Source organism: Musca domestica, unplaced genomic scaffold (assembly GCF_030504385.1).
Source record: "Musca domestica strain aabys unplaced genomic scaffold, Musca_domestica.polishedcontigs.V.1.1 8, whole genome shotgun sequence".
Classification (NCBI taxonomy): domain Eukaryota; kingdom Metazoa; phylum Arthropoda; class Insecta; order Diptera; family Muscidae; genus Musca; species Musca domestica.
The window spans coordinates 10995605-11023285 of NW_026712409.1; the positions used below are offsets into that span (position 1 = coordinate 10995605).

The 27681-nt window shown below is 36.8% G+C and overlaps 1 protein-coding gene across 1 annotated transcript in view; it reads right to left on the reverse strand.

Annotated features, from left to right (window-relative positions):
* Positions 1–1026: 1026 nt before the first annotated feature.
* The window catches only part of LOC101895295 (RING-type E3 ubiquitin-protein ligase PPIL2), a 77089-nt gene continuing 50434 nt past the window's right edge, over positions 1027–27681 (reverse strand). Inside the window, exon 4 of the mRNA XM_005177423.4 lies at positions 1027–1184. The gene's annotated coding sequence lies outside the window, so the exon portion shown is untranslated. The remainder of the gene's footprint in view (positions 1185–27681) is intronic.

Sequence of the window (27681 nt, forward strand, 5' to 3'; positions counted from 1 at the left end):
TCAACAATTTGTGGGAGAGGTAGCAGAAGGAGTGGACCGATGCTGCGCATCTCCGAACACGTTCTATGTTTGATAATAATATAACGATGTACCCAGTTCGCTAAACAGACGGACGGACATCGCTAGATAGACTCCACATGTCCTGAAACGGATTTGATCCAAAGAAACCTAGGGTCTAAAACCGTTATTTCGATGAGGCACGTTTTGGCCCTCTCTAGCCATATGTCTGAGTGTAAAAAATACATTGCTGAGAAAAAAAAATTGGAGTGATTTTTTAATTTACGCCTTAAGTTATGCTTTCAAATCGTAATTTAACAAGTGGTTGGCAACATTGGCAAAGACCTGTTTATAGAGCCATCTATTGGACGACATGATTGAAATGAGAAAAATCAATTTTGTTTCGTCCAAAAATTTGCAAAATCTGGAGCCACATTTCTGCAAAAATAGTTCGTCTTTTTAATAATTCAAATGAAAGAAATTAAGAAAAAATTCAAAAGTTCAGAATCAAATTCAATGCTAATTATTTAAAAAATAGGTTGTTAATTTTGCTATCGAAATAAAAATTGCCAATTATTGGAAGACGTATTATTTTATTTCTTAATACTGAATCTGAGAGAAAACCATATCGTTATTTGAGCAGCTAATGAGAACGTGGTAAAATGGTTTCATGAACTTTTATTAAATGGTTTAAGATTTTAAAACTTTTTTATTTTACATTAATAATTCAATATTAGTCGAACATTGCTGAGGGAAAATCTATTAACAAAGAAGTGACAACCAACTATGTTGTTAAGCAAACTGGTAAAATTTAATTTAAAAAATATATATATTTTTATTGGCCTCCGATTTTTGAGTAAAAAATCAAATTTAGAAAAATGAATGCCATATTTCAATCATGTGTTTCAATAGATGGCGCTGAAAACATGTAATTTCCAGTGTTGCCAACCATGTATGAATTCACTCGCTAACCTAAGAATTTCATATTATGAAGCATACTTTTAGGCGTTAAATAAAACTACTTGCAAATTGGATGTTTTAATTGGAATAATGCTCACTTTATTTGTTTGACTTTAATAATATATAGAAATGATTGCATTTACAACAAAACATAAAGCACAATAGTCTCCAGTGTTTCTTTAGCATCTTGCCAGCATATATGCATCCAGCATCCAGCTTAATACAATCTGCAAATAAAAATGGAAATAAATTAAGAAAGATTTAGTGAATTGTATGGTCTATTGTCAATACCAAAAATTTTACAACCCTATAAGGTATCTCAACAAAATGTTATCAGCCTAGTTGATTTCGTTCGGAAGCTAGAGTGATTTTGAATGGACCTAGTGGAAATGGGCCAGAAAAAGTTGACGGAATTATGCACTAGTTTAACAAATGTTCGTTCCTTGGGGTTTTATGTTGGTTTTTAAATTAAAAATTCAATGTTTAAGCTTTTCATTACCATATGTCCTCATTTGTTGAGCACACTTCAAAAACCTGCGTATCTACGCAACTCGTTCTTTTTTTAATTTTAATTACAAAAAATAATGTTTCATGTCAATTGCACTCAATAATTAAGAGAGTTTGTTTAAAATGTTTAAATGCTATTTAATATAATCAACCAGCCGTGTTAATGCAAAAATAAATATAAGCGAGCGAGCGAGCGTATACTCGCACTTGAATATTAAAAAAATGCACATTAATGTATTAGGGTGGGATGCTAGAAATGCTAAAAAATAAAGGAAATACTTGGTGGGGTAGGAACAAATGATTCGGAAATATTAAAAATTGGATAAAAATATTATTCTGCAAACTTTATTTTAGTTAGAAATAACTTTACATTAATCCAAAGCCATCAATCCGAAAGAAAGAAAATTAAAATAATTATAACTGGACAGGTGTAACACTAGTTGGAATAATTAAAAAAGTACTTTAAAGTATATTTCCAGGACCACCTACAACTTTTGTGATATTTGGAAGTCTTTGTCATTAAAATCCCACCCATTATCCCAAACGGAGATACACTCATTGCCGTCGTAAACAAATATCCTTGTACGCTGAAGAGCAACGCAACGCAACGCAACCCACTGCCATTGCAATTAGTAGAACTTCCAGTTCAAGTGTTGTAATGTAAATCGAATAAATTACAAAATGTTTTTCGTTTTATTTTTAAATGTCAGGTTTTGAATTTTACACTTAGCAGCATTGCTCTGTCATAATGAGTTTGTTGTCACTGATGATTGTTGTCTTTTTATTTACCAACTTCATAAAATGCGGGATGATCTAACACCCACCTGACGGGCAATGGCTTAATGTCATGACCTAGATGAATATGGTCGGGGAAAAAATAACACATAAAAATTTACAGTGAAACCTATTGCTATTGGAATGATGAAAAGGTGAAATGAAAAAAAACTGCAACCAATTTCCGACTGCTGTCATTTTTGAGGCACTCGTCCGACAGCTGTTAAAATTATTCCAGTGACAGCTCATTATATTGTTTACAAGCGTACAAAAGCATTTTGGTGAGAATTTTCCTGAAAAAAAGTTATTCGTAATCGAACTCAAGCGTGAAAGTGTGATTTCTTTATATTTGGCTGAAAAACCACAAATGTCTATCGTTTGAGCACTCCAGCATATAAATATGAATAAATCTTTTGTGTCTCGTACCATCGCTCGTTACCGTGATACTGGTAGCGTAGCCCGACGTCAAGAAGTGGACGGAAGAAAAGAGCAACATCAGAAAAAATGGTTCGAAAAGTAAAGAAGCGACTTGATCGAAACCCGCGTCGCAGTGGCCGAAAAATGGCTTGTGAGCTGGCAAATATTGTTCGGGGGTAAAACCATTGCAATTCCAAAAAGTGCAAGAAATTACACCGCAACAAAAAGAAAATAGACTCAAAAGAGCTAAAGAGTTGCTTCGCTTGGCCGAAAGTGGTGAACTATCGAATTTTGCCAAATCTTGCCAAAGAGGTCAGCTGAAAATGGGAACCTTCGGTGGGCCACCAGAACTCAAGCGCCGGCCAGGGTGATTAATCGGCCGTGACATCAGAATAAATGCCAAATATTATAGCGAATATATTCTGGAGGGTGTATTAAATCCTTGGGTACGCAAAAATTGACATTCCAACAGGACTCAGCACCATCGCACTCAGCACGCGCCATCCAAGAATGGTTACAAAATGAGGTTCCTCGCTTCATTTGCAGCGCACAATGGACACCAAAATCTCCTGATATCAATCGGTTTGACTATTGTGTCTGAAATATTTTGGAAAGCATGGTTGGCACTAAAAAATATTAAAGTGTCGATAACCTCAAGTTAGCGCCTCGCCGGGAATGACCAAAATACCGCAGAGTAACATTCGGGCAGCGTGTGAAGGTTTCATTGGCCGTTTGAAGGTCATAATTCATGCCAAAGGTGAGCAATTCGAACTAATCCAAACATATTCTAAAATTTAATGCTATTTCCCACATTTGGCCAATTCAAACCCTCAACCATGCAAACAAGAGAAAATAAGATAATGTTATCAATATTTCAACATTTCATTCTTATATGGGGGCTATACCCAGACGTGAGCCCAAAATAATCATCTGCTACAGGTGTTTCTATTTTTTGTAGATTTAAAAAAAAATCGTTGAAAGAATACAAAATTAACGGAAATACCGCTACATTGAGGCTATAGGAAGACGTAGACAATGTTTTGCCACAGAAGTACTATTCTCAGCCACAGTAGATAAACCCCATTACAAATTCTAAATAACAACTTTAATACAATGTAGTTCCAAATGTGGCTAATGTCATTAGAACGCCAAATTCGTGAGGTACCGCTATATTGGCGTTAAAGGAAAACGTGGACCTATTTAGACAATTGCCTGCTTCAGTGAGTGGTTGGTATCTATTGTAAATATCTAAACCAAAACTTAAACTCTTCTTTCAAAAATATGGTACCGTTATATTAGAGTTATATGACCTACATATACAATGTTCTGTCACAGGAATTAGAGCCCGTTCAATCTCAAGACACCGATAAATCCGTCACAAAATTTTGGCTTTAATTGTCAAAATACCGAATATGGCACAACTGTCTTTTTGTACTTATTTATTGGCTCTGTGAGTAGTTATTTGTTAATGGCTTTCCCAGTCCTTCCATTAAAACTGATCAGTAATTTTGATAATCTCTGTTTTCTCCCTTTTTTTATCTATTTTTATACCCTACACCACAAGGTGGTCAGGGTATTATGTCTTTGTGCATTTGTTTGTAACAGGCAAAAGGAAACGAGATAGATCTATATGATCTTATAATAATCTGCATAGAATCACATTCTGAGTCGATTTATGCATGTCCGTCCGACTGTCCATGTATTTTTGCCCGATCCAGATGAAAATTTGCATAGATCATTTGCTTGGCCCAAGGACGAACCCTATTGAAATTGGAGATAGTCGGTCAAAATTTAGATATAGCTCCCATATATATCTTCGTCCGATTTGCCTTTTATTGTGCACCAAACGTGTAATATCAGCCCGAATAGTATGGAATTTTGCATATACACCCAAATTAGGCCTAAAAATAAGTATGCCAAATTTGATCGAAATCGGTTCAGATATAGCTATAGCTTCCATATATATTGTTCATCCGATTTGTTATTTTTGTCCTCCGCAGCGGTAATATGCAATCCGCAAAAACAATATTTGGGGAAATATTTCAAATATAGCCCAGAAATGTCTTTGCCAAATTTTATCGAGATCGGTTTAGAGTTGGATATAGCTCTTATATATAAATTCGTCCGATTTACATTTTATTATGCACCAAACGTCTAATATTTGTCTAAATGGGATGGAATTTGGCACTTACGACCGAATTGAGTCTAGAAGCTAGTATGTCAAATTTGGTGAAGATCGGTTCAGATATAGGTATACCTCCCATATATATTGTTCATCCGATTTGTTATATTTGTTACCCACAGCACTCACGTAATATGCACTCCGTAACAACGATATTCAGGGAAATATATCAAATACAGCTCAGAAATATCTTTGTCAAATTCCATCGAGATCGGTTCCGATTTGGATATAGCTCCCATATATATCTTTATCCGATTTCAAATTAATTGTGCACCAAATGGGCAATACAAGTCCGAATTTAAAAGATACAAATGCTTCGACATATTTAGTCCTTTGAACCTTAAATTATAATTATAATCATAGCGTGTATGATTGAATACTCCCATAAAAACTTTTAATTGTTTTGCGCAGCTCTACTAAATTAGCAAAGTGGTGTAGGGTATCATAAAGTCGGCGGACATGTAGTAAGCTTGTTTGCAAAGCTTTTGGTAAATATAAACATAAACTATGAAAGTGATAGTTGACTGACTTTTTATCAACAGAGATTTCTTCTCCAAAATCAGATAATCAGCTCAGCCCCATGAAGAAAATATATTAATCTACTTGGTATAATAAGATATATTTGATGGTGTATAACCCATATGTATCAGAGTTTTTATAGCCTCCACCATACTGTGGAGGGTATATGAACTTGGTCATTCCATTTGTAACTCCTAGAAATACTCATTTTAGACCCAAAAAAGTATATCATCGTAAATTTCTAAGTCGTTGTAGCGGTGTCTTACTGTCTGTTTGTAGTAATCACGCTGTCTTTCGAACGAATTGAAATAGAAGGCTAAAATTTTGCACACATGTGTATTTTGTCAGTTAATTTCGTAAATGGGCCAGGTCATGTCGATCCACCTTTTCGTATAGCCCCCAAATATCGGTACCTCCCAATATTTGGTATATTGCTGAATTTAGCAACATAATTTACCAGAGTTGTTTCAATTGTTTCGTGTTTGAAAATTTTAATGGGTACTAAAAACAAAATGGGGACAAAAAATTACATATGCAGGTCCACATCTTCGTATAGCCCCCATATATCGGAATCTTCTAATATTCGTAATTTTATGATTTTAGAGACATTATTGACCGGAATTGTCTCAAAGTTGGTCTTTAAAGCTCGTAATGGTCCACATCTTCTTATAGTTATAAGAACATTCTGTATTTCTATGATTTTTAAATTTCGTATTTGAAGTCCGTAATGAATACTACAACCTAAGACAGAAAATCGTCTATGCAGGTCCACGACTTCGTTCCTTCTTTGTTCGGTATTTTGATGATTTTAGCGACATTATTCACCGGAATTGTTTAAAGTTTCGTATTTGAAGTTCGTAATGGATACATCAACATACGACAGAAAATTGTCTGTGTAGTTCCACGGTTCGCATAGCCCACATATAACGGTTCCTCCCAATATTTGATATATCGACACTATTCACCGGAATTGTTTTAAATTTTATATTTAAATTTCGGAGTTGGTACTGCAGGCTATGACAAAAACTACTTATGCAGATCCTCGCCTTCGTGTAGCCCCCAAATAATGGTTTTCATTTAAAAGGTATTTTTCGAAGAATATTTTTTTTTTTTTTCTTAAAATGTTCCTCTAAATGGTGGAGGGTGTTAAAAGTTCGGCCCGCCTGAACTATGTCGCTTTTTTATTTGTTTTAGGTTATTCAAAATTGACTCAAATACATAAAAAAACCGAGTCTCTGAGATATGGCCATGTTACGGTGAATAAGGGCAATGAGACGATGACATATAGATTTTTTTGTCTTTTCAAACTCTCCTTAACATTTTCTGATAAATATTTTTGTGAACTATTTAGATGCAAGAATGCATTTTTCTGCGATTAAATATGCGAAAGACGAAGATGGCATTGAAACAATAGAGTAGGAAGGAAATTTTTTTCTATAAAAAGTTGCCATATTCGATTTGATTAAAGACATGCAATTGCAATTAAAATAAAAAAATAGTAATAGCGACAATAATTACATAAATAAATTTTCTAATACCTTAAATAGTAAAAATCTACAATTTTATATGTTCATAATTCCGAAATTTGGCCAATGGCGAAATTTTGCTTTTAAGAGTTTAAATTTATTTCCTTCCAAAGAAGAAGTTACCAAACTCACAACATCTTGTTTCGGTGTCTTAATAGGATATATTTGTTTGAAACGCTTTCCTTTTAGCCAAAATCATTTTACTTTTAATTAAATTAATTTCAGTTAATTCCTTTTTATTGAAACTATACAGCAATTTGCCGTTGGCTATCATTTAATTAATTAAAATATTGAAAATGAAAGAAATGTATTTAATTCAATAAAATGTGTTAATATATTTTTATATTAAAATATTTTATGCAAACAAAAGCATAACTTAGCTTACGGGCATTTGGTGCGTATGCAATATGGCAAATGCTAGAGATTTTAATATAACTCATACGCACAAGTACTATTTGTTGGTGGAAAGGGGATAGAATCGCTTGGGAACAGTGGTTATCAAGTAAATAAAAAAACAAACAAGTTGAAAAGTAACAGTCGATTTTTCCGACAGATGTACCGGGTGAGATGAAAAAACTGCAACCAGCTTCAGACTGCGGACATTTCTAAGCCACTCGTCCGACAGCTGTTAAAATTATTCCAGTGGCAGCTCATTATATTGTTTACAAGCGTACAAAAGCATTGTGGTGAGAATTTTCCAGAAGAAAGTTATTAGTGATGGAATTCGAGTGTGATAGTGTGATTTATTTATATTTGGCTGGAAAACCACAAGTGGTTAGAGCACTCCAGCATTTAAATGTGAATAAATATGTTATGTCTCGTTGCCGTGATACTGGTTGCGTAACCCGAGGTCAAGGAAGTGGACGGAAGAAAAGAGCAACATCAGCAGAAATAGTTCGAAAAGTATAGATCGAAATCCGCGTCGCTGTGGCCAAAAAATGGCTCGTGTTCTGAACATATAGTAATATTCCATTTGGCAAATATCGGAAAATGAGCTCGGGGTAAAGCCATTGAAATTCCAAAAAGTGCAAGAACTTACACCGCAACAGAAAGAAAATAGACATTCGGTTGAACACCAGAACTCAAGCGCCGGCCATGGAGATGATGTGGGCCGCTATAACAGCCGATGGTCGCTCTCCGCTAGTATTAATCGACAGTGGCAACAGAATAAATGCCGAATATTATTGCAAAAAAATTGTGGAGGGTGTATTAAAACCTTCGACATGCAAATATTTAGGCCGCAGACCTTGGACATTCCAACAGGACTCAGCACGCGCCACCCAAGAATGGTTACAAAATGAGGTTCCTCGCTTCATTTCCAGCGCACAATGGCCACCAAAATCTTCGGATACCAATCCGTTGTGTCTGGTGTATTTTGAAAAGCCAGGTTGACACTATAAAATACCAAGGTGTCGAACACCTCAAGCAAGCGCTTCGCCGGAAATGAAAACTCCAACAAAGTCAAATGCCATAATTTTTACATTTTTTTTAAATTGTATTGAATGAAAGCCAAAAATGTCGGAAATAGCATCAACTTTTAGAATAAGTTTAGATTTGTTCGAATTGGTCACATTTGGCACGAATTATGGCCTTCAAACGGCCCATGAAACCGTCACACGCTGTCCGAATGTTGCTCTGCGGTATTTTGGCCCATTCTCGGCGAAGCGCTTGCTCAAGGTGGTCGACACTTTGGTAGTTTTTAGTGCCAACCTTGTATTGCAAAATACTCCAGACTCGATAGTCCAACGGATTGGTATCTGGAGATATTGGTGGCCATTGTGCGCTGGAAATGAAGTAACCATTCATGGGTGGCGCGTGCTGAGTGCAATGGTACTGAGTCCTGTTGGAATGTCCAAGGTCTGCATCCAAAATGTTTGCGTGCCCAAGGCTTTAATACATTTCTTCTGATGCCATGGTCGATTAATACTAGCGGAGAGCGACCATCTGCTGTTATGGTGGCCCACACCACCACCATGGCCGGCGCTTGAGTTCTGGTGGCCAACCGAAGGTGCACATTTTCAGCTGACCTCTTTGGCAAGTGAACACGAACGATCATTTTGTTTGTTTACAAACTGCAGGACATCGAATGTTTTCGGCAGTTTACCGGCCAAGCGAAGTAACTCTTTAGCAGTTTTGAGTCTATTTTCTTTCTGTTGCGGTGTAAGTTCTTGCACTTTTTGGAATTTTAATGGCTTTACCCCGAGCTCATTTTTCAAAATTTGCTGAATGGAATATTGCGATATGTTCAGCTCACGAGACATTTTTCGGCCACTGCGACGCGGGTTACCATACTTTTACTTTCCGAACCATTTCTGCTGAAGTTGTGGGCTACGCTACCTGTATCAAGGTAACGAGCGATGGTACGAGACACAAAGGATTTATTCACATTTAAATGCTGGAGTGCTCCAACAATAGCCACTTCTGGCTTTCCAGCCAAATATAAAGAAATCACACTATCACCATTGGATTCCATCACGAATAGCTTTTTTCTGCAAAATTCTCACCAAAATGCTTTTGTACGCTTGTAAACAATATAATGGACTATCACTGGAATATTTTTAACAGCTGTCGGATAAGTGGCTTAGAAATGACAGCAGTCTGAAGTTGGTTGCAGTTTCAGTTTTATCTCACCCTGTATCAAGGTTTAATAGTTTTTTTTTGAGAAAATTATATTCGAAATTTTTATATTACAAATGAAGTTTATGTATTTATTTTTTTTAGGAGAGGCAAAGGTAGAAATATTCTAGACCGTATTTCATTGTCACTGAAAACATTTTGAATTTTTTTTTTTTGCCAAAATTTAGGATTTTTTCGTATTCCCTGCTATTTTTTTTTTTTTTTTTTTTTCATTTGACGTTATTTTCCTTCGTTATTTTTTTATTGAATGACCCATTATTCTCAATCAACTGATAAAGCCTAAAATTAGTTTGTTTACATTACCATTTATGCAAGCTGTTGCTAGGCATAGCTTCCCAAGGTCTTATATACCTAGAATACATTCACAATGTCTTCTATAGAGAGAACACTTTCACAGATCTTTTTGAGACAGAAGACACTCACAAGACCTTCTAGAGACAGAGGACCTTCAACAGATCATTACAACATTTTCGTAACCACAATGCACAGCTATAGCGCCAGCAAGTTGATAACAATTTCATATATCACAAAATGAAAAAAATATAAAAACTACAAAAGAAAAGTTTTCCTGCTGCTGCTGCTGCAGTAATTCATAAAAATAATCCTTTGTTTTATGAGTGCGTGTGTGTGTGCGTGTGTGCCTGCAAGTGAATGAATGTTTGTTGGTTTTTCCGTGTAATTATACATTCAAGTGGCTAAACGAGAACAATAAATTCACTTTCAGAAATTAATAATGTTATGAGTTCTTAAAACTAGAGAAGTTTTTTGTTTTTTTGCCAAGAGATAGAAAGCTGAGCAAACAAACAATAAGGCAATATGATATAAGCAGCCAGGATTAAATGGAAAAATATTTTTCGCACTCTCATAAAAAGGGGCAAACAAACGGGCAAAGCATTCTCACAATTCACAGCCAAACGAAATGGAATAAAGTATTTAGCAATTGTGGTAAAAAGCCAGTCATACGCACACACACAAATACGTTTCTGATCTTCCCCACTAAACTCATATTATGCTTGGTGGCCTGACTACTAACTGCTAACAAAACCAAGAATCGCATCGCTCTTTTGCCGCCGCTTCTGCAGCAATTCAATTAAAAGTTGCAAGAAATTTATGTCCAACACGATAACAAAGCTTGCAACGAGAAAACAGCGAGAGCCAGCGTTTTGTCTTTTTGGTGCTAAGCCACAAAATCCATTTTTGGGAAAAACGCTAAGCTAAGCATGCTCTTTGGAAGTCCTGAAAAACATAACTACAAAAAAAAAGCAAAAAAAGGAACTTGCATTAAGTCTGTCCCCTTGTGCTGCTTTGACATTGTTGATTCTCCGCTTTTTTCCGGTATTTAAAATAAGAATTATTATCCTTCCTCAGCGTTCTCTGTTATTTCAAATGGTTTTGAGTGTTTTCCATGAATTTTACATTTCATTTATAATGATTTCGGAATTTATGAGAATAATTTCATTTTCGAATGAAAAACGCATAATAGAGTTGATAAAAAAAATGGATCTGAATTGCTTTGGTATTTATTGCATAGCTATGGCAATAAAAATATTTAAATATTTTTTTTTTTTTTGTGAGAATGGAAAAAATTTCTGTCATTGACAATATTTCGAAAATCTGATACATATTTTATTAAGGCCATTTAATTCAGCAGATGTTTTCTTCAAAAGAGATTATTTGGACAAAAAAGCTTCACAAGGTCTCCCAGAGATCGAAGGCCTTGGAAGGGTCTTCTAGAGATCGATCGAACAAGAAGACCTTCAAAAGGTCATGTAGAGACAGAAGACCTACAAAAGGTCATGTAGAGACAGAAGACCTTCACAAGGCCTTTTAGAGACCGAAATCCTTCGAAAGGTCTTCTAGAGACCAAAGGCGTTCACGAGGTCTTCTATAGATAGAAGACCTTCAGAAGGTCTTCTATAGACAGAAGACCTTCTCAAGGTCTTCTGTAGACAGAAGACCTTCTCAATGTCTTCTATAGACAGAAGGACTTCTCAAGGTCTTCTGTAGACAGAAGACCTTCTCAATGTCTTCTATAGACAGAAGTCCTTCTCAAGGTCTTCTATAGACAGAAGACCTTCATAAGGTCTTCCATAGACAGAAGACCTTCACAAGGTCTTCTATAGACAGAAGATCTTCTCAAGGTTTTCTATGGACAGAAGACCTTCTCAAGGTTTTCTATAGACAGAAGACCTTCTCAAAGTTTTCTACAGACAGAAGACCTTCTCAAGGTCTTCTATAGACAGAAGACCTTCTCAAGATCTTCTACAGACAGAAGACCTTCTCAAGGTCTTCTATAGACAGAAGACCTTCTCAAGGTCTTCTACAGACAGAAGACCTTCTCAAGGTCTTCTATAGACAGAAGACCTTCTCAAGGTCTTCTACAGACAGAAGACCTTCTCAAGGTCTTCTATAGACAGAAGACCTTCTCAAGGTCTTCTATAGACAGAAGACCTTCTCAAGGTCTTCTATAGACAGAAGACCTTCTCAAGATCTTCTATAGTCAGAAGACCTTCGCAAGGTCTTCTAGAAACAGAAGACCCTCACAAGGTCTTCTAGAGACAAAAAAACATTCACAAGGCCTTCTAGAAACAGAAGACCTTCACAAGGCCTTCTAGAGACAGAAGACCTTCACAAGGTCTTCTAGAGACAGAAGACCTTTACAAGGTCTTCTAGAGACAGAAGACCTTCACAAGGTCTTCTAGAGACAGAAGACCTTCACAAAGTCTTCTAGAGACAGAAGACCTTCACAAGGTCTTCTAGAGACAGAAGACCTTCACAAGGTCTTCTAGAGACAGAAGACCTTCACAAGGTTTTCTAGAGGCAGAAGACCGTTACAAGGTCTTCTGGGGACAGAAGACCTTCACAAGGTCTTATAGAGACAGAAGACCTTTAAAAGGTTTTTTTCAAAGCCTTCGAAAGGTCTTTTAGAGACAAGAGACCTTGATAAGGTCTTCTAGAGACAGAAGGTCTTCTGTAGACAGAAGACCTTCTCAAGGTCTTCTAGAGACCGAAGACCTTCACAAGGTGTTCTGGGGACCGGAGATCTTCACAAAGTCTTCTAGAGACAGAAGACCTTTAAAAGGTTTTTTTGAAAGGTCTTCTAGTGACAAAAGGCCTTTAAAGGGTTTTCTAGAGACAGAAAACCCTCACAAGGTTTTTTAGAGGTGTTCTAGAGGTAGAAGATTTACACAAGTTTTTCTAGAGACAGAAGACCTTCACAAGGTATTCTAGAGGCAGCAGACCTTCACAAGGTCTTCTAGAATCAGAATCTTCTAGAGGCAGAAGACCTTCACAGGGTCTTCTAGAGACAGAAGACCTTCACATGGTCTTCTATAGACCGAATGGCTTCGAAAGGTCTCCTAGAGACAAAAGGCTTTACGAGGTCTTCTATATATAGAAGACCTTCACTAGATCATTTAGAGGCAGAAGGCCTTCACAAGGTCTTCTATAAACAGAAGGTCTTCACTGTTCCAAAGTCATCTATAAAGAGAAGAGTTTCACAAAACCTTCTACGGATTAAATACGGAAAATCTCCAACAAACAATAGTTGAACCAAAAATCTCCCTTAAATTCTCTCTTCCCCTCCAATCAAAATTCCGTCTCCCATGCAAAGAATGGTTTCCCATTTTCTATTCTCCGGAATGTTACCACTCCATGCAACTACATATTTAGTTAACTTTTTTCATGACCATTCCAGCATTCACTGGTTCATTGCATTGGCATGTCCTTTATCATATTTTATGACTGCCGGTGTTTTGTTGTTTTCATTTTCTTTTTTTTCTGCATTCCAGAATAGAAAGAAACACCAAAGAAGAAATTCAAAAATATAAAAGAAACCTCCCGTTTTTTATGTGGAATAGATAAACTGTTCCCGCTTGAAGTACAAAAGGAAATTCTTAGCTTATATGATGCTGCTTGGAATGGCTTATTTTCGGTCGGTTGGTCTATTTTGGCACTTGGAGCTTTTCTACGTCTTCGTCTTCGTCTTATCTAGGCAATATTTTACGGCAATTTCCTGTCATTTACGATATATTTTTAATAAATTGTCTTTCGTTTTTTAATGTTGTGATGTGGTTGTTGTTGCTGGTATTTTTTGTGATACTACCGGCTACTACTGCTGTCTCGGATCTACGGTGGATGTGTTGCGTTTCACATGTTAGTGCAAGGCCAAGAAACAAGGAAAAAACGTGAATACTCAAAAAAGTTTCGGTAGCTTAAAATTGGGATGGTGTTATGCCAAAAACTATCAACAGGGTTTATGGAATGGGCACCGGCCGGAACAATGCCAATTTTCCAGCCCTTACCAAGGAATTTTTGCACAGTGGCTTAACAACGAAAAAATGGCAAGCAAGGTGATTACTGTGGAATAGAAGACTTTATTGGTTGAAGAGTAGATGTCCCTATTGGTCGTCTACGGGAGAGTAGATGACCATATTTGTCGTCTACGGGAGAGTAGATGACCATATTGGTCGTCTACGGGAGAGTAGATGACCATATTGTTCGTCTACGGGAGAGTAGATGACCATATTGTTCGTCTACGGGAGAGTAGATGACCATATTGTTCGTCTACGGGAGAGTAGATGACCATATTGGTCGTCAACTGTAGAGCAGATGACCATAGTGGTCGTCTACGGGAGAGTAGATGACCATATTGGTCGTCAACTGTAGAGCAGATGACCATATTGGTCGTCTACGGGAGAGTAGATGACCATATTGGTCGTCAACTGTAGAGCAGATGACCATATTGGTCGTCTACGGGAGAGTAGATGACCTCATTGGTAATCTACCGTAATGTAAATGACCATATAGGTCGTCTACTGTAAAGTACCTTGTGGTCTTCTGTTAAGAATACCTTGTGGTCATCCATGAAGGAGACCTTCTGGTCTTTCATGAAGGAGACCAGAAGGTCCACCATGAAGAGCATCTTCTCGTCTTCTATGGAGAAGACCTTTGGGTCTTCTATGAAGAAGACATTTGGGTCTTTTATAGAGAAGACCTTCGGGTCTTCTATGAAAAAGACCTTCGAGTCTTCTATGTGGTCTTCTGTTAAGAATACCTTCTGGTCTTCCATGAAGGAGACCTTTTGGTCCACCATGGAGGAAACCTTCTGGTCCCCCATGAAGAAGACCTTCTGGTCTTCTACGAAGATCATCTTCTGGTCTTCTATGAAGAATACCTTCAAGTGTCCTATGAAGAAGACTTTCGAGCCTTCTATAAAAAGTGATGAAGTCCTTCGGGTTTTCTATCAAGAATACCTTTCAGTGTTCTATGAAGAATATATTCGGGTCTTCTATGAAGAAGACCTTCGGGTCTTCTATGAAGAAGTTCTTCGAGTGTTCTATGAAGAAGACATTCGAGTCTTTTATGAAGAAGATCTTCGGGTCTTTTGTGAAGAAAACCTTCAGGTCTTTTGTGAAGAAGACCTTCGGGTCTTCTGTGAAGAAGACCTTCGTGTATTCTATGAAGAAAAAGATCTTCTAGTCTTCCATGAAGATGAAGATCTTCTAGTCTTCTATGAAGAAGACCTTCGCGTCTTCTATGAAGAAGATATCCAGGTCTTCAATGGAGAAGACCTTTGGGTCTTCAATTGAGAAGACCTTTTGGTCTTCAATGGAGAAGACCTTTTGGGTCTTCAATGAAGAAGACCTCTGGGTCTTCAATGGAAAAGACCTTTGGGTCTTCAGTGGAGAAGACCTCCGGGTCCTCAATGAAAAAGACCTTTGGGTCTTCAATGGAGAAGACCTTTGGGTCTTCAATGGAGAAGACCTTTTGGGTCTTCAATGGAGAAGACCTTTTGGGTCTTCTATGAAGAAGACCTTCGGGTCGTCTCTAAAGAAGACTTTCGAGTCTTCTATGAAGAATACCTTTGGGTCTTCTATGAAGAAAAAATTCAGGTCTTCTATGAAGAAGTCCTTCGGGTATTCTATGAAGAATATGACCTTCTGGTCATCTATGAAGAAGACGATCTTCTAGACTTCTCTGAAGAATAAGAAGACTTTCTGGTTTTCTATGAAGAAGAGTTGAGGACCGTATTGGTTGTAGAGTAGATGACTTAATTAGTATTCAAAAAATCTTCTGTAGAAAAATAAGTATTTTTGTCTCTTGGAAGTCATAGATTTTCATTTAGGGGAATATTCCGTAACTTAATGACGCACTCAATTTGAACCAGTGTTCGGGACTACATATCCGTTTTATCATTCACCTTCTGCATAGATTTACTTGCATCCTGGCAGCGTAGATTTAAACAGACTAGTTTCCTCTTTTATTTTCCAAATAATACACTGTTCACACCCCATTGCCATCTCCCCTTCCAATGTCTCTCTCTCTCTCTCTCTCTCGCTCCCTATCTCTTTCTGTTAATAAAATCTATTGAGGCGAAAAATTGCCAGAAAAATAGTTAAGTTAATGCAGAACAAACAACAGACCAAAAAAATCCGAGTTTGGCACTTTTTATAGATTTCACACACAGTACATCACGATGCGAAGAATTACCTTCCGGAGAAAAAAGACATACTCAAAGTTGTTTCATTCATACATTACGAGGAAAATGGCAAAAGCCATGGCAATGCATCTTTACGATTAGTGTTTTGGAATTTTAAGGCCTGCTACGTTGATCAAAATTGGCAAAGAGTAAAGGAAAATGTGCGGATTCATTGGATAGTTGCCAATGTTTAGAGGCAGCTACTCGAAATGGTGGCTATTTCCAAAATTAAATTCATTGGAAATGAGTTTTACCTGGAATACATTTCATTGAATAATCAACACAACACAATTGGAAGAATTCTGCTGTGTGTATTAGCCAACCTGAATGGTGGGAAGCATAGTTACAACATTTTCTAATTTAACTCTTCATTATGTGAAACGAAATCCGCTCTGTTTAAATATGTACACGAACGTGTCGTCATTTCAAAATTATCCACGAGCATACACCCACCCACTTTCGGGTGGGTTCATCTAAATAAGTATTAAATGGAAATTTTGCATTTGATGGTCACCAAATATATCCAGTTCCCGTTAGTTATAAACAGCAACAACTGTTCCCGCTTAAAACAAAATCATTGTAATTGCATATAAGCATGGGTGAGCTAGCGTTCTCTGTGGGTGCTTTTCCAGGATTTCATTACAGCACAGCGTTTCCATGACATCCCACACCACACACAGAGTCAATGTTACAGAGCTCAGTCCATAAAATTAGACCACCTCATCAAACATCTACAGACGAGATGGTCGGTTGGTTGGATGGTTTGGCAAAGCTACTGTGCTCAAAATGTCCCAACAAATGTAATTGTTTTAAAATTGTTCAAATACGCGAAATTGTTTGTCCACTCGTAAATGTCCGACATTGTTGTTGCCCAGCCAGCCATGCACATAGCCGTCCGTCTATATTCTCCACTAATTTTGTGTCCTATTCGCAATGCCATATGGTATCCGTGACAACACCTACACACACACACTCATACAAAGGGGGGATATTAAATGTCCAGTTCGTAGCATTATGACTAAAAGGCAAATTACATGCATGGTCATGTGATATGCGGAATCTGTTTGAATTTGACATTTTGCAGGGATTGCCACTGTCAGTGGTAGATTTTGTGTAGAAAACGAAGTAATTACAATTTTGGGATATATTCCATGGAGGGAGAGGGGAGGGAGAGAGGAGGGAAGTAGGGGCGCAATGTGTGCATGGCGAGAAATATTAGGGATTGAAAAAGGAAGGATGGACCTTCTGGATAGCATTTCCGTAAGGAAGACCTTGTGGTCTTCCAAAGAGAAGCTTCATAAGGAACTCTACAGAGTCCTCTAGAAATAAGATTTTCTGGTCTTCAATGAAGAAGAAGAGGACCTTCTAGTCTTCAATGAAGAAGATGAGGACCTTCTGGTCTTCAATGAAGAAGAAAAGACCTTCTGGTTTTCTATGAAGAAGACATTCCGGTCTTCTATAAAGAATAGAAGGTCTACTAAAGAAGATCTTCTGGACGTCTAAAAGAAGACTTTCGGGTCGGATATGCTGCTGATCTTCTATGAAGAAGAAGACCTTCTGGTCTTCTCTGAAGAAGAATACCTTCCGGTTTTCTTCCAGCCTTCTGTAAAGAAGACCTTCTTGTCTTCTATGAAGAAGATCTTATTGATTTCAATGAAGAAGACCTTCTTGTCTTTTATGAAGAAGACCAGAAGGTCTTCTATGAAGAATACCGGAAGTTCTTCTATGAAGAAGACTGGAAGGTCTTCTATGAAGAAGACCTTCTGGCCCTCTGTAAAAAGGACCAGCTGGTCTTTTATGAAGAAGAGTTCCTCGTCTTCTATGAGGAAGATCTTCGAGTCTTTTATGAAGAAGACCTTCAGGTCTTCTTTAAGAAAGACCCGAAGATCTTCTATGAAGAAGACATCCTGGTCTTCTATGAAGAAGACTTTCTGCTCTTCTATAAAAAAAGACCTTCTGCTCTTCTATAAAGAAGAACTCCTGCTCTTCTATAAAGAAGACCTTATTTTCTTCTAAAAAAAGGACCTTATACTCTTCTATAAAAAAGACCTTCTGCTCTTCTATAAAAAAGACCTTCAGCACTTCTATAAAGAAGACCTTCTGCACTTCTATAAAGAAGACCTTCTGCACTTCTATAAAGAAGACCTTCTGCTCTTCTTTAAAGAAGACGTTTTAGTCCTTCTGGTCTTCTTTGAGATCTTCTGGTCTTCTTTGAGACCTTCTGGTCTTCTTTGAGAAATACCTTCTGGGCTTCTATAAAGAAGACCTTCTGGTCTTCCATGAAGATGACCTTCTGGTCTCCTATGAAGAAGACTTTCTGGTCTTCTATGAGGAAGACCTTCTGGTCTTCTATGAAGAAGACCTTCTGGTCTTCTATGAAGAAGACCTTCCGATCAGCTATGAAAAAAACATTCCGGTTAGCTATGAAGAATACCTTTGGTCTTCTGTGAACAAGACCATCTGGTCTTCTATAAGGAAGACTTTGAGGTCTTCTAAAAAGAAGGTCCTTGGGTATTCTATGAAGAAGGCCTTTGGGTCTTCAATGAAAAATACCTGTAGGCTTTCTTCATGGAAGGTTTTCTATATGAAAGACCTTCTGGTCTTCTATGAAGGAGACGTTCTGGTCTTGTATGAAGAAGAAGACCTTCTTCATAAAAGAAGACCTTCTGCTCTTCTATGGCTTCTATAACAAACACCTTATGGTATCTGTACAGAGGACATTCGTAAAGAAATACAGTATTTTTTTTCCATGAAATCCTTTGGTTTGTTTCTCCTACCTTACCACAAAATGCATTATGCAGAACAAAACTTATCACCTAATATCACAAAACCCAACCTGAGTTTGATAAAAGTTTCAACTTGATTAAAGTTTTCGGTTGCATTTCATCCTAACAACCCCCCCCCCCATAACACCCGGTTGTCTTCTTGGGGATCAAGGAGAAACAACATTTGCCGGAATATAATCTCTTTTACGTGTTTGCAACTTTTTAATAACTCCTTCATTCGAAAAACCAGCATCAATTCTTGAAAATCTTTTCTCGCTTGTCTAGTCGAACAAATTGCATGAATAGCAAACTAAGTTTGTTCGACAAGCAGACTAAACTGAGGGCGCGACGAACGACCACCATCACAGCAGTCAGTTGTGAGCAGTAGAGTCTTAAGACAGAATTGTTGGAAATGCTAATCGCCTTGCTTGCCAAGTTGCCAAAAAAAACAAAGAAGACGCTGCAGAAGAACTTTTCTAGACAAAACTTGATAGAATATTCAATATTTCGAGGTAAAATGAAGTTTATTGATTGTTGCATTGAATATTTACAGAATATTAAAAAAAAAAAAATGAAGTTAATAGGAAATTTTGCCCGAATATTAAATCAATGCTGCTTCAAGTGCTCCAAGAGCTAAAAGTGGTGGTGAGAAAATTGTTCGTGGCAAACTATGTTCCAGCCAACCCCAGATGCCTTGCCTCTATTAGCTTTAACTCATAAAAATTCAAATGGTATCCTTTTATATAAAAATCTAATAATCATCAAAAAGAAAAAAAAAACAAGGAAATGAAAATGAACCCAAATGGCAAAAGTTTTTGGGGAAACTAGCAAAGAAACATAACCTTCTTGTAAAATAGTCATTAGTACAGCAAAGTGTAACATAAACATAAACTATACGACTGACTGTGACTAGCTAACCCGGCGGACGAGTGAGTGAACTGCTTTTTATTTCAAATTTTATTACAATTTTATATGTGTTGGGTTTGGAGAAAACTTTTTTCCTCAAAGGATCAGACATCATTTGTTTCCCAAAACAAAAGTTAGCCAAAAGAAAGTAACAACAGTCCGGAGGGGTTATTCCAAGAAGGCAAAGTACATGAAACAACATCATATGGTGTTCATCCCGACTAAGTTAAAAATACAATAAAAATAGGAAATAACATTCGAATATGTCATAAAAAAGCTGGGTGTTCCTGTCCCTTAGAATATGTGTGCGTGTGTGTGCGAGTGTGTGTGTGAGCGTGCGTATGGAGACATGTTTTGAAAATTAAATAATACTCCAATGACATTAACATTTCTACATTCCCGCCACAGCCACACAAAGAAGCTATGAATAACAATTACGGCCGGGCAGGCAGGCAATGACATAAATACGGAATCCCTTTTTAAGGCTATTTAAAAGTCATATCAATGAAATGAAGTCTGAAGGCTTTAATAGCCTATAGACATACATACATACAATACATGGGAATGCCATTGAATGTGAAAGCTCCCGGTGTATTATGTTTAAGTGCCAACAAATGAAATTTTAGGACCCAGCTGCCAAATTAGGCATAACAATATATTCGTCGATAGCTTTAAGGCATTGTCGAAAATCGAACTATTCCTGTTGCATTGAAATGGGTAGGCTTGGTCGTTTGGAGGAAAAGTCTGTGCAGTTTTGGGGCCTTAAAAAATTCCAGAATAAAAATGAAGCTTTCTTAGAAGGTCCTTCTTGGTACCTCGCAAAAATGATGTTCAAAGGAAGCCTTTTAAATGAAAGGCATAATGTATGGACGGTTTCTATAAAAATTATTATTTTTCGGTGTCCTTCTCTACGATAGAATTTATCGAAGCATCTTATATTTTAAGGATTCCTTTTCTTGGCTTCATTTCGAAAATTTGTAACCTTCTTTGGGGATCCTACTTCCCAAAAGAGTCATTATAGAAATCCTCTCCGCAAAAAAGCAAAGATTTTTTTTTTTGGTCATGCAGTCACCAATTTCTCTAAGCATATTTTTAGGATAGAGTACATTTAAGGAGTGCTTGTGTAAGAATGAATACCTTTGAGCTGCTTTCCCTTTGAGAAAAGGTCCTTTATTTGAAGTCATTTTATGAATATATTTTCGTAAGAAACACCACTTTTAAGAAACAAAAATAGCGTATTTTAAGATCTTGAACTGTGAAAGGAAGTTTCTAAGGAGATTTCTATACCCTCAGCCATACGGAGAGAGATGGGATATGTCATTTGATACGACAAAAACGTGCCTCATCGAAATAATCCTATGTCTATTTGGAAAAATCCGTTTCAGGACATTTGGAGTTGATCTATCAATGTCCGTCCTGTCGGCTGCCTGGCTGGTGGGTGCGCACCAAGTTTGGACGGAATATTATTAAACTTAGATCGAGTTCGGAGATGGGCACTATCGGTCCACTCTTTCTGTCCCCCCCCCCCCTCTCCCTCTCCGCACAAAAGGTCTAAATTAAAAAAGGATATTTTACTGCAACAAGTAAAACAGTATCAGTCGATTTTGCCGACAAATTTATAGCCCCAGCCTTGAGTTATGATTACTCATAATCTTGATCCTTTATGGGGGAGGTTCCGAAGCAGTTGGCCAATATTGATAAATTCTTATGTAACCTAAGACTGAATCGTCGACTTGTTTCGCAAGTTATGACAGATATAAGTATTGAAAATTGTGACTCTTCGTGGGCGAGGTCCCCTTCTGGTACCTTCGCAGATATTTATCATCTTCACAGCAGATCTTGTGTTAGGAAAAATGTTTCTATGTGTGAAATTTGAAGAGAGTTGGAAGCTTATTTCGCTTTCTTTGAGCTTTTTGTTTTTCAAATCTTGAATCCTATATGGGAGAGGTACCAGAAGAAATGGTCCAATTTCTACCATCTTTATAACAGCTCTTGTGTTGATGGAAACATTGAGATGTACCAAGTCTGAATGGAAGCTTATGTTAATTTCACGTTTTATGAGTATTCAAAATTTTGACACCTTGAGGCGGAAGCTCCAGAAGGAGTGGACCGTTATATCCCATCTTCACAGCAGATCTTGTGTTAGTACAAATAATGGGATGTGAGAAATATAAAGAGAGCCGGATGTTTATTACGGATTTTATAATCGTTTGGGTTATTCAAAACGTTGACCCTTTGTGAGGGAGATTTAAGAAGTAATGGTGCCATCTCTATCGCCTTTAGTAACAGATCTTGTGTTGATGGAAATATTGAGATGTACTAAGTCTGAATGGAAGCGGATATTAATTTCGCATTTAATGAGTGCCATTGATATTCAACATTTTGAGACTTTGTGGAGAGGTATCAAAGAGAATGGACCGATATATCACATCTCCACAGCAGATCTTGTGTAAGTAGAAATAATAGGATGTGTGAAATATGATGCTTGATGGATGCTTAATTCGGATTTTATGATAGTTTTGGTTATTCAAAACTTCGACCCTTTGTGGGGGAAGTACCGGAAGGAGGTGACCGATGTATCCCATCTTCACACCAGATCTTTTGTTAATTAATATATTGGGATGTGCAGAATTTCAAGAGAATCGTGTGCTTATTTCGCAATTGTAATAGCTATAATTTTTCAAAATGTTGACCTTTTGTGGGAGTAATTTTTAATTTTGACCTCGATGGAGTAAGGCGATATTGTTCATTTTCGCACCAGACCTAGCATTAATACAAATATTGAGATTTGCGAAATTTCGAATAAATTGAATGATCCTTTCTTGTTCTATAAGGTAATTTATTTTATATGGCAATTTTGACCTTTTGTGGGAGAGGTATCAAAAGGTGTAGACCGATATTGCCCATCTACGAACTCGATCTATGTTTGACAATAATATTACAATGTACCAAGTTTGGATCCCCTTCGAGAGTTATCGAGCGCCCCATCTAGCCAGCCAGACAGAAGGAGGGACACCTCTACAACAGAATTAATAGAAGGACCCTTTTTTTCAAAGGGCCCTTTTGGTGTCTTTTTTGAGAAGGACTAATTTGAATACTTTATGTCTAAAAATTAATATCTTTTCTTATAAAAGGTGATTACAAAAGAGTGCGATTTTAAAGGTCTTTCGATTTCGATGAGAAAAGGTAATTTATCTAAGAAATTATCCTTTTATGAATTTTTTCTCTTCGAAGAACTTCTTCGTGGAACACAATTTTCTCCATTTCTATGAGGAAGGAGCCATGTAAAAAATATGCTTTCAAGGATACATTATTTAAGAAAAGTGTTCTTAAATTTTATTGAAGAAGGAGGGTAACTTCTTTTCTACAAGAAAGAATGCTGCTACTCCGCAGATCATTAACTATAAAAAAGGGTCGTTTTATTTTAAGAACTGCTACTCTGCGGAACATATCGTGAAGATATGATAACTTTTCTAAGACATTTTATTTTATCGAAGAAATTATCCTTTTGGAAGGACTTTAATGTTTCTGTGGAAACCTTACTAAAAGAAATTTACTGTTCTATAATATAATAATTGGATATTTAAGGACTTCTATTCTAGAAGAAATGATGCTTTTAAGGATATTTTTTTTATTAAAGGACGCTCAGATGGGTCATTTCTTATTGAAAACAGCGTTGATGGTTCTTTTTCTGTAAATGGTTGATTTTCAGGACAATTTTGCTGAAAAAATATAGCGTATTTTAAGATCTTGAACTGTGAAAGGAAGTTTCTAAGGAGATTTCTATACCCTCAGCCATACGGAGAGAGATGGGATATGTCATTTGATACGACAAAAACGTGCCTCATCGAAATAATCCTATGTCTATTTGGAAAAATCCGTTTCAGGACATTTGGAGTTGATCTATCAATGTCCGTCCTGTCGGCTGCCTGGCTGGTGGGTGCGCACCAAGTTTGGACGGAATATTATTAAACTTAGATCGAGTTCGGAGATGGGCACTATCGGTCCACTCTTTCTGTCCCCCCCCCCCTCTCCCTCTCCGCACAAAAGGTCTAAATTAAAAAAGGATATTTTACTGCAACAAGTAAAACAGTATCAGTCGATTTTGCCGACAAATTTATAGCCCCAGCCTTGAGTTATGATTACTCATAATCTTGATCCTTTATGGGGGAGGTTCCGAAGCAGTTGGCCAATATTGATAAATTCTTATGTAACCTAAGACTGAATCGTCGACTTGTTTCGCAAGTTATGACAGATATAAGTATTGAAAATTGTGACTCTTCGTGGGCGAGGTCCCCTTCTGGTACCTTCGCAGATATTTATCATCTTCACAGCAGATCTTGTGTTAGGAAAAATGTTTCTATGTGTGAAATTTGAAGAGAGTTGGAAGCTTATTTCGCTTTCTTTGAGCTTTTTGTTTTTCAAATCTTGAATCCTATATGGGAGAGGTACCAGAAGAAATGGTCCAATTTCTACCATCTTTATAACAGCTCTTGTGTTGATGGAAACATTGAGATGTACCAAGTCTGAATGGAAGCTTATGTTAATTTCACGTTTTATGAGTATTCAAAATTTTGACACCTTGAGGCGGAAGCTCCAGAAGGAGTGGACCGTTATATCCCATCTTCACAGCAGATCTTGTGTTAGTACAAATAATGGGATGTGAGAAATATAAAGAGAGCCGGATGTTTATTACGGATTTTATAATCGTTTGGGTTATTCAAAACGTTGACCCTTTGTGAGGGAGATTTAAGAAGTAATGGTGCCATCTCTATCGCCTTTAGTAACAGATCTTGTGTTGATGGAAATATTGAGATGTACTAAGTCTGAATGGAAGCGGATATTAATTTCGCATTTAATGAGTGCCATTGATATTCAACATTTTGAGACTTTGTGGAGAGGTATCAAAGAGAATGGACCGATATATCACATCTCCACAGCAGATCTTGTGTAAGTAGAAATAATAGGATGTGTGAAATATGATGCTTGATGGATGCTTAATTCGGATTTTATGATAGTTTTGGTTATTCAAAACTTCGACCCTTTGTGGGGGAAGTACCGGAAGGAGGTGACCGATGTATCCCATCTTCACACCAGATCTTTTGTTAATTAATATATTGGGATGTGCAGAATTTCAAGAGAATCGTGTGCTTATTTCGCAATTGTAATAGCTATAATTTTTCAAAATGTTGACCTTTTGTGGGAGTAATTTTTAATTTTGACCTCGATGGAGTAAGGCGATATTGTTCATTTTCGCACCAGACCTAGCATTAATACAAATATTGAGATTTGCGAAATTTCGAATAAATTGAATGATCCTTTCTTGTTCTATAAGGTAATTTATTTTATATGGCAATTTTGACCTTTTGTGGGAGAGGTATCAAAAGGTGTAGACCGATATTGCCCATCTACGAACTCGATCTATGTTTGACAATAATATTACAATGTACCAAGTTTGGATCCCCTTCGAGAGTTATCGAGCGCCCCATCTAGCCAGCCAGACAGAAGGAGGGACACCTCTACAACAGAATTAATAGAAGGACCCTTTTTTTCAAAGGGCCCTTTTGGTGTCTTTTTTGAGAAGGACTAATTTGAATACTTTATGTCTAAAAATTAATATCTTTTCTTATAAAAGGTGATTACAAAAGAGTGCGATTTTAAAGGTCTTTCGATTTCGATGAGAAAAGGTAATTTATCTAAGAAATTATCCTTTTATGAATTTTTTCTCTTCGAAGAACTTCTTCGTGGAACACAATTTTCTCCATTTCTATGAGGAAGGAGCCATGTAAAAAATATGCTTTCAAGGATACATTATTTAAGAAAAGTGTTCTTAAATTTTATTGAAGAAGGAGGGTAACTTCTTTTCTACAAGAAAGAATGCTGCTACTCCGCAGATCATTAACTATAAAAAAGGGTCGTTTTATTTTAAGAACTGCTACTCTGCGGAACATATCGTGAAGATATGATAACTTTTCTAAGACATTTTATTTTATCGAAGAAATTATCCTTTTGGAAGGACTTTAATGTTTCTGTGGAAACCTTACTAAAAGAAATTTACTGTTCTATAATATAATAATTGGATATTTAAGGACTTCTATTCTAGAAGAAATGATGCTTTTAAGGATATTTTTTTTATTAAAGGACGCTCAGATGGGTCATTTCTTATTGAAAACAGCGTTGATGGTTCTTTTTCTGTAAATGGTTGATTTTCAGGACAATTTTGCTGAAGGTTGTTAAAAAACTCTTTGGTATCAAGTATCCTTCATACAAAAATAGGTGATTGTGCGACAACACAAGAATGGTTCCCTTCCCTATAAAGAGCATATTCCATAAGCAAGAGTGCTTTTGAGCTCTATCTCTTCCTCTTTATTGCAGACCTATTCTATATGACAACATGGCTAGGTGCCCTCTCTTTTATGAAAAAAGCTTTGAAGGAAATATATTCTACGCTTCTCAATAAAAGGGGATATTTTTCTCTCTTATACAGACTCAGTTTTTATACCCTCCACCATAGTATGGAGGGTATATTAAGTTTGTCATTCCGTTTGTAACACCTCGAAATACACATTTTAAACCCCACAAAGCATATATATTCTTGATCAGCATACAATTCTATGTCGATTTAGCGATGTCCGTCCATCTGCCCGTCTGTGGAAATCACTCTAGCTTCCGAACGAATTGAAGCAGATTGATAAAATTTGGCTCAAATGTATGTTATGTCTGCAGGACTTTTGGTTTTGAAAATGGGTCATGTAGGTCACCGTTTTGGTATAGCCCCCAATAACTGTACCTCTCGATATTCGGTATTTTGAAGGTTTTAGCAACATTATTCACCGGAATAGTTTCAAATTTAATATTTGAAGTTAGTAATGGAGGCTACAGTCTAAGACAGAAAATTGTCTATGCAGGTCCACGTCTTCGTATAGCCCCCATATAACGGTACCTTCCGATATTCGGTATTTTGGTGATTTTAGCGAATTTCTTCACCAGAATTGTTTCAAATTTGATATTTGAAGTTTATAATGGATACTACAGCCTAAGATATTATTCAACGGAATTGTTTCAAATTTGGTATTTGAAGTTCGTAATTTAATACCACAGCCTGTGTAGGTCTATGTCTTTTATCGACATTATAACCGATTTTTTTTAGGTTTCGAATTTGAATATTTTAATGGCTTATGACAAATGTTACCTACGCAGGTTCATGTCATCGTATGGACCCTAATATAATAGCTACATTCGGTATTTTTAAGATTTTAACAGAAGTTTAAACGGATTTTATTGTTTTTGAGAATTGCCAAATTCGTTCTAAACGGTGGAGGGTATTCAAAATTCGGCCCGGCCGAACTTACAGCTTTTTTACTTGTTTTGTGTTCTAAAGTAAATTCTTATTCAGTTCAGTATTGCCTTTACCAACTCCATTCCGTCCCTGTTGCCAAACACTTCAATCTAGAATCTCATACATATTTATGCTCCCCGGCCATGGGCATTTCACAATACAATATAATGTGTGAATGTGTGAAAGGTAGAAATTCTTAAGTGGAAATTGCCATTTCCTCTCTGTGTGCATGTATGTGTTTGTGAGTGTGTCTTTTCATGTTTATATAGGTGATGGTAGCTAACTAGATTGTCGATATCCTTAAGTAACGAATCGATATCAATATCAATTCAAGCGTCTATTTAATTCAATAAAATGCCCATCATTAACTTTACGACGACGCCGACGACAACATTTTCCAAAGGACACGCATTCTATAGTTTTGGTAATGATCGGCCCAAAATAACTTTGGGGTAAATACTTTGTATTAAAGAACACGAACACAAAAATCCATAAACACATTGCAATATGGATGTGGGTGTGTGTGTGTTCAGGTAAAGCCTTGGGCATCAACATTTATTGATACCTTTAAAATTTGCTTATTTGTAATTCATTATAAGCTAGGGAATGATTGTATGGATGTTATATCATTACTTAAATATTATGGCCGGGTACATATGCATGAAGAAGGG